Raw genomic sequence first — 8,019 nt, 5'->3', positions numbered from 1 at the left:
TGTTTGCTTGAGTACGAGACTTCTTGGAGCAGGTAGCATGTGTAATGCGGGCGTCATTTAACCGAGCTTGTATAATTAATGGGCCGTGCCATATGTCAGTGAAGATTTATTATAGCTACAGGTAGATTTAAGGTGGTCCTTATAGCTTCCACTGTACTACTGTACCAGTAAGCACACAATCTAACGAGAATTGTTGTACATTTTTTTATCATTGACAAATTCATCAGAATCCACCAAAAGCACCTGGAACTAGTTGAGTGAGCAAGTCTGTGCATGTGCATTTTGAGAGGGCAGCGAGTATAAGATTTAAATGGCAGTCAATGACATTCTTATCAGAAGCTCCCATAATCACGAATCATGTGTTAGGTTCGTGCTTTATTATGACAATTATTTCAGACAGCTTTGTTGTTTATTTGTGACATTGACTTTCTTCTCGGAATCCATCAAAAGCATTACAGATTGACACATTGTTTAAGTCTGCGTATGAGTATGACAGTCATTTGAGAATTTAGTGAGTGCAGTATTAACATTGCGAACGTATAAACGAAAACTCAATGAAAATCTCATCAACATCTATAAACAAACACGAACCATAGACCTATTGTATAAGTATTCGAGGAGACAGTGGGCATTAATCTGCGTATGAGTTTGACAGTCATTCGAGTCATGCAGTATCAAAATTGCGAACTTATAAATGAAAACTCAATGAAAATCTCATCAACATCTAAAAACAAAGTCATTCGAGTCATGCAAAGTATCAAAATTCGAACTTTTAAATGAAATCTCATCAATATATATAAACAAACACGAACCATAGACCTATCGTATAAGAACTGTATTTGATCAAGTTATTAGAGGAGGTTGTGAGCATAAATCTGCGTATGCGTATGACAATCATTCGAGAATTTTATAATTTCAATATAATGAGTGCAGTATCAAAATTGCGAACTTATAAATGAAATCACATCAACCTCTATAAACAAAGTCATTCGAGTCACGCAAAGTATCAAAATTTGAACTTTGAAATGAAATCTCATCAACATATATAAACAAACACGAACCATTGACCTATTGTATAAGTCTGTATTTGATCGAGGTCACCGAGGAGGTAGTGAGCATAAATCTGCGTAATGGTATAGCAGTCATTCGAGAATTTAAAAAAATTCACTTTAGTGAGTTCAGTATAAAAATTGCAAACTTATAAATGCAATCTCATCAACATTTATACAAAGAAACACGAACCATTAACAGCTATTGTGTTTTCAGCGTAGCAATAGGGTCCGATATTTAGACGAGACAAGTATAATGCCGACGAGTCGAAGACGAGTCGCATTATACTTGTTCGAGTCTAAATATCGGACCCTATTGCTACGCTGAAAACACAATAACGATTATATAACTGTTATGACCTTGATTTGTTGTTCCAAACTTACAAAATGACAGTTTTTGCGTCGATGCGTTGATCTCAGGTTTTGATAGCAGACACACTTCTTACGCGCATCATGTTCGCGCAGACATGCACACCGCTACACGCTTTCTGACTTTGGAAGAAAAACTGACTCCAAGTGCATTCGACTTCACAACACAGTTGTTGAAACAGCTTTTTAAGTTGTCAGTGTATGCTGTTGTCGATAGTAACATCGCCGTGGTACAGATGGGTAAACCGGAATCATGCGTCGGCCATTTTTCTCAATATGCTTTTGGATATTGAGAAAAATGGCCGACTTCCGAATGCTTTGATAATCGGAAGAGCCCATCCAATCACAGCCCCCAAATTCCCCCACGTGTTCATCAGAATAGCTATATAGACCTATTGTATAAGCCTGTGTTTGATAGAGTTGTTCGAGGGGGCAGTGAGCATTCATGAAAAAACAATATCGTTCAAACCACATGTGTGTATATCATGTACAATTAGGTCATGTCAAACTAGTTATGTAGGGACCTGCTTTTCGACTGCTTATGATGCTATAGTCACCGAGACAAACGTCATCATAGAAACCCTTCTGTTTTTCCTGGTAGAAGTTTTGAGAACGTTCACGTTACGCTACACTTTCTAGAGTGACGTGTCTTTGCTTTGACGTCAAAGATTGCACGAGGCTTTGAAATAGATGAGGTTCCAAAAGAAGCGTCTTTAGTGTATAAGCCTGTGTTTGATAGAGTTATTCGAGGAGGCAGTGAGCATAAATTCGGTGTCACGTAACAAAGCCTCAGGTGGACGGATCCCGTTGACATAGCTGTTCTTGTGTGGAACGTCTAGATTAGTATCTGTCAGTCAATGGTAGTCTTGACTCTTGTAATCCCTCACTTACAAGAACCTTAGTCCTGTTGTACAAGTTTGTAATCTCTCTGTGTCTCTCTCTCTGTGTCTCTCTCTCTGTGTTTCTCTCTGTGTCTCTGTCTCTCTCTTTCTCTCTCTGTCTCTCTCCCTATCTCTCTCTCTCTCTCTCTCTCTCTCTCTCTCTCTCTCTCTCTCAAAAAATGTGTTAAAAACACATGTCTGAGTAGCTTAACGTGTTTCGATTTACCACAGTTAATAAAATGTCAAAGATATGCTGTGCATTTTATATTCTGAACATATTTTTGTTGTACTATTGCTACATGTTCCATTGCTACTAGTTTGTACGCATAATAGCCTGCGTCATTATTATCATCGTCATCATTATCATCACATGTTTAATTTTCCCACATTGTTGTTAACTTTTTAAATTTTAATTTAAAAAATTGTTTCATTGTGTGTCTGGGCGTCCCAAGGACAGATTTTAAGAAAAGGCATAGCCTTACATCTTAATCCTTGTAAAATAAAGTTCAATTATCTCTCTCTCTCTGTCTCTCTCTCTGTCTCTGTCTCTCTCTCTGTCTCTCTGTCTCTCTCTCTGTCTCTCTCTCTCTCTCACTCTCTTTCTCTCTCGTTTTGAATTATCACCGTATTATATAAACGGTTACGGGTATTATCATTCCCTCGTCGTCACTTCCTTGACAGAGGAGGACATCGCAGGAGAACAAGGTCTGGGTCTGTGTGTTCACGCTTCAGGCAATTAAGGGCGTGACCATCCAAAATCCACGCTACCCGCGAGAAATTCGGAGTCTCTCGGAGTGACTTGACACTTGTTGTCCGTCACACGGGAAAAGGGTGTGGTCTATTTATTTCTCGGTACACGACTTTTTCACCGAGACAGCTCATAAATGTAGCTCACAGTTATTGCTCTTTTCACATTTAGTCAAGTTTTGACTAAATGTTTTAACATAGAGGGGGAATCGAGACGAGGGTCGTGGTGTATGTGTGTGTGTGTGTGTGTGTGTGTGTGTGTGTGTGTGTGTGTCTGTCTGTGCGTGTGTGTGTGTGTAGAGCGATTCAGAGTAAACTACTGGACCGATCTTTATGAAATTTTACATGAGAGTTCCTGGGTATAATATCCCCAGAACTGTTTTCTTTTTTTCGATAAATGTCTTTTATGACGTCATATCCGGCTTTTTGTAAAAGTTGAGGCGGCACTGTCACACCTTCATTTTTCAATCAAATTGATTGAAATTTTGGCCAACCAATCTTCGACGAAGGCCGGACCTCGGTATTGCATTTCAGCATGGAGGCTTAAAAATTAATTAATGACTTTGGTCATTACAAATCTGAAAATTGTAATTAAAATTATTTTGTTATAAAATGATCCAAAATTACTTTTATTTTATTCTTTATCATGTTTTGATTCTAAAAACATATGAATATGTTATATTCGGATTAAAAACAAGCTCTGAAAATTAAAAATATAAAAATTATGATTAAAATTAAATTTCCGAAATCGTTTTAAAAACAATTTCATCTTATTCCTTGTCGGTTCTTGATTCCAAAAACATATAGATATGATATGTTTGGATTAAAAACACGCTCAGAAAGTTAAAACGAAGAGAGGTACAGTAAAGCGTGCTATGCAGCACAGTGCAACCGCTACCGCGCTAAACAGGCTCGTCACTTTTACTGCCTTTTGCACTAGCGGCGGACTACGGTCATTGTGAAAAAATGCAGTGCTATCAGTTTTATTCTGTGAGTTCTACAGCTTGACTAAATGTAGTAATTTTGCCTTACGCGACTTGTTGGTTGCTGCCGTCATGCGTACAATTGCTAATGTGTGTGTGTGTGTGTGTGTGTGTGTGTGTGTGTGCAAACTTATACAACAGGACCAAGGTTCATTTAAGTGACGAATTTTGATTCTGTTTTTGTGATTGTGTGTGTGTGTGTGTGTGTGTGTGTGTGTGTGTGTGTGTGTGTGTGTGTGTGTGTGTGTGTGTGTGTGTGTGTATGTGTGTGTGTGTGTGTGTGCAGGACCAATGATCATTTAAGTGACGATTTCTGAATTCTGTTTTTGTGATTGTGTGTTTGTGTGTGTGTGTGTGTGTGTGTGTGTGTGTGTGTGTTAGTGTGTAAGTGCGTGTGCGCGCGCGCGTGGTTGCGTGCGTGCGTGCGTGCGTGCGTGTGTGTATTTTCCCAAACTTTAACCCTTTACCCCCCATAGTCCAACGATGAAACTTTACCTTCGCAATCGTCCATGACGTGTTGGCCTTTCTGACTTTGTCCGGCTGTTTCCATGTCTCCTCAGCTCTACTCGGTGTCTCGCCTCCAGTTGTTTTTAGCCCCCCCCCCTCTTCCTTTACCCTGCGGGTTCCAAGTTAGAGCCTGGCGGGACGATGCTTGATACGTTGGCTTCCTCAGGATGTTTGTTTTCAAACATAATCTTTTGTATAAAAAAAGTTTGAAACAGCCTCCTTCTTCCCCTTCTCATTGCCCTGCTTTCAACCTCTGTCAATTTTGTTGAGCGAAAAACGACAACAGTTGTATATTGTACGTCGTCCCTTGTCATATATATCCTTGGGGGATAGATAACAAAAAACAACAACCCCAAAATAAAAACAAAACATAACAAAGAAACAAACAAACAAACAATGCAATCCATATGAAAACGAAAACAACAATAGAAGAATGCAGGACCTTCTTGTCCTTCATGTTTGTTTTCGTCGAAAACGTTTGTGTTGAGACTCGATCATACTCGTCACCCACAGGATCAGAAATAAAAAAATCTGTCAAAATTATTCCCCGCCCTCCCACCCCCCCCCCCCCGCCCCGCATTTGAAATCTTCTGTCCCAAATAAGAAAAAAATTAGAAGAAAAAAACGAAATAAAAAACATAAAAATACAATAAAAAAACCAGACCCAAACAATGAAAAATAGCAACATTACAAGTCTGTTTTGTCAGGAGTAATTATGTTGGATACAGAATACAAAATATAAACAACTGTATGTTTATCTAAACGTCAACCATACCACGTATACCATATAAATTGAGTTCGCCAGTCAGTTAAGGAACATGCTTTTTGTTTTATTCTTTGTTTAATCATTCACACATTTTACACTACATGTATTTCTCGCATTGCGCCCGTTATATGTGATACCAGTCCTCTAGTTGTTTGCCATTCCCACTTACTATTTGTCATGGTCTAATTACCTTTGTGATAAACGACGCAGAGTCCCATGAAAACACTCCAGTGACAAAAAAGTGCACACGAATTGAAAGTGAGTGCCATTCCCGGCATTCCTTAAAAATTGTTAAAAAAGACTACTGTTTTTATTTAAATTTTTTAATTTTTTTTTCGTAACCACTTCATCTAAAGTCGGGTTAACACTTGGGATCCTGCTCCTAATGGTCGCATCCTTGAACGTTTCTAGGATGTAAAACAACACTTATCACCATCACTGTTTATTGGAGACGGAGATAGGAGGAGCACAAACAAAAGCATCTCACGGCCGTGTCTAGGATGTAAAACACACATACACAAAAAAACAACTATATCGTAATCAATCAGACAGAAAAGCGGATACAAACGCACAGACAAAGAGACAGACAGACAGACTGACAGGCAGGCAGGCAGGCAAACAGACAGACAGACAGACAGACAGACACAGAGTCTCACACAGACAGACACTGACAAAGACCTACACCCACACAGACATGCAAAACTGACAAATTAGAAAGACAGACAGACGGACAGACAGAAACACACACACACACACACACACACACACACACACACACACACACACACACAAGCACGCGGCACTCACGCACGCACGTACGAACGCACGCGCGCACACACACACAAACACACACACGCATGCACGCATGCACGCACGCACGCATGGTTACACGCACGGACGCACACGCACACACAAACACACACATACACACGCACACACACACACACACACACACACACTATCCCCAGTGTCCATCCCTACCTGATCGTAGGGGCATATAGAGCAGGTACGATGAAGACAGTGACAGGGTAATTTTTCCAGTGTCAGGGCCACCAAACGAATTAAACCCTTATTACGTACTGGAGAACGTGAGATACACAATCTAGCTTGCGTTTACGAAAACAAAAGATTTATGGTAGTGTACTGTTGTTTTTGTTATATTTTTGGTCCTTTTGGAAAACCCATGTACAAGCGACTCTAGAGTGCAAGTCTTGTGTCTTTTTTTGAGCAAATTCTTGCCCCTCGGATATTAATGTTGCAAAATGCCCGAAAAGCCGACACGTTTCAGAGTCAGCGGTAAACATATGCCCGAAAAGCCGACACGCATCAGAGTCAGTGATAAACATATGCCCGAAAAGCCGACACACATCAGAGTCAGTGGTAAACATATGCCCGAAAAGCCGACACGCATCAGAGTCAGTGGTAAACATATGCCCGAAAAGCCGACACGCATCAGAGTCAGTGGTAAACATATGCCCGAAAAGCCGACACGCATCAGAGTCAGTGGTAAACATATGCCCGAAAAACCGACACGCATCAGAGTCAGTGGTAAACATATGCCCGAAAAGCCGACACGCATCAGAGTCAGTGGTAAACATATGCCCGAAAAGCCGACACGCATCGGAGTCAGTGGTAAACGTACAGTTCGTTCTGGTGAAATTTGTGTACTTTTTTTTCTTTTTACATAGAGTACATTTTTGACAATATGTCTTCCGGTAGACTTTGATAGGTAGTGTGTGTGTGTGTGTGTGTGTGTGTGTGTGTGTGTGTGTGTGTGTGTGTGTGTGTGTGTGTGTGTGTGTGTGTGTATGTGTGTGTGTGTGTGTGTGTGTGTGCGTGCGTGCGTGCGTGCGTGCGTGCGTGCGTTCATGCAATTAATTGTCTTGTCAATTAAACAATGCGTGTAATTGTCTTGTTACCTCCCTTTAATGTCACGACCCCAGCGAGGAACACAGAATTGCAAATTCTAAAGGTAGGTATGCGTGTGTGCTTGTAAAAATCACTGTGTGAGAGGCAGGAACATTCCGCACGTGTGGACCAAGACAACAATTAATCAGTCTGAAGCACACTCACACGCGTCTGTGAAAACAAGAGAGAGACTACAACGGAACTGAACTGAATGTTATTTAACCAGGATCAAAATATTGAGAGAGAGAGAGAGAGAGAGAGAGAGAGAGAGAGAGAGAGAGAGAGAGAGAGAGAGAGAGAGAGAGAGAGAGAGAGAGAGAGAGAGAGAGAGAGAGAGAGAGAGAGAGAGAGAGAGTCTGTCTGTGTGTGTGGCTGTGTGTCTGTGTCTGTGTGTTTTACATCGTGCGCTAGTCTCTCTCCTTCCATCATCGACACTGACGTGCGTAGAATGTTAACAGAATCTTCTGAAAAGCACCTGGATTTTCGCCACACCTCTACACTGTTTCTTAATTGCCGTCTTGACTTGAAACTCGCTCAATGCCAACCACCATTTGCTTGATGCAAGGCCGGCTCACGCCCAACTTACATCTGACGAGGGCAGGGAGGGGCACGGGGGCAGGGGGGGGGGGGGGGAGGGGGGATACCGGTGTAGTGGGGTTGGGTTGTTTTGGGGATGCAGAAGACAACACACATACGATCCTTTTTTGTCCATACCATACCACTGTCAATGCGTGGAAAATTGTCGCGTGGCTGCTCTTTTAATTATATGTATCAAGCATCATAATCCCAGCGAAGTGGAGGTATCCCAC

The sequence above is a fragment of the Littorina saxatilis genome, linkage group LG15, assembly GCF_037325665.1.
Source record: "Littorina saxatilis isolate snail1 linkage group LG15, US_GU_Lsax_2.0, whole genome shotgun sequence".
Taxonomy (NCBI): domain Eukaryota; kingdom Metazoa; phylum Mollusca; class Gastropoda; order Littorinimorpha; family Littorinidae; genus Littorina; species Littorina saxatilis.
This window is presented reverse-complemented; position numbering follows the sequence as displayed.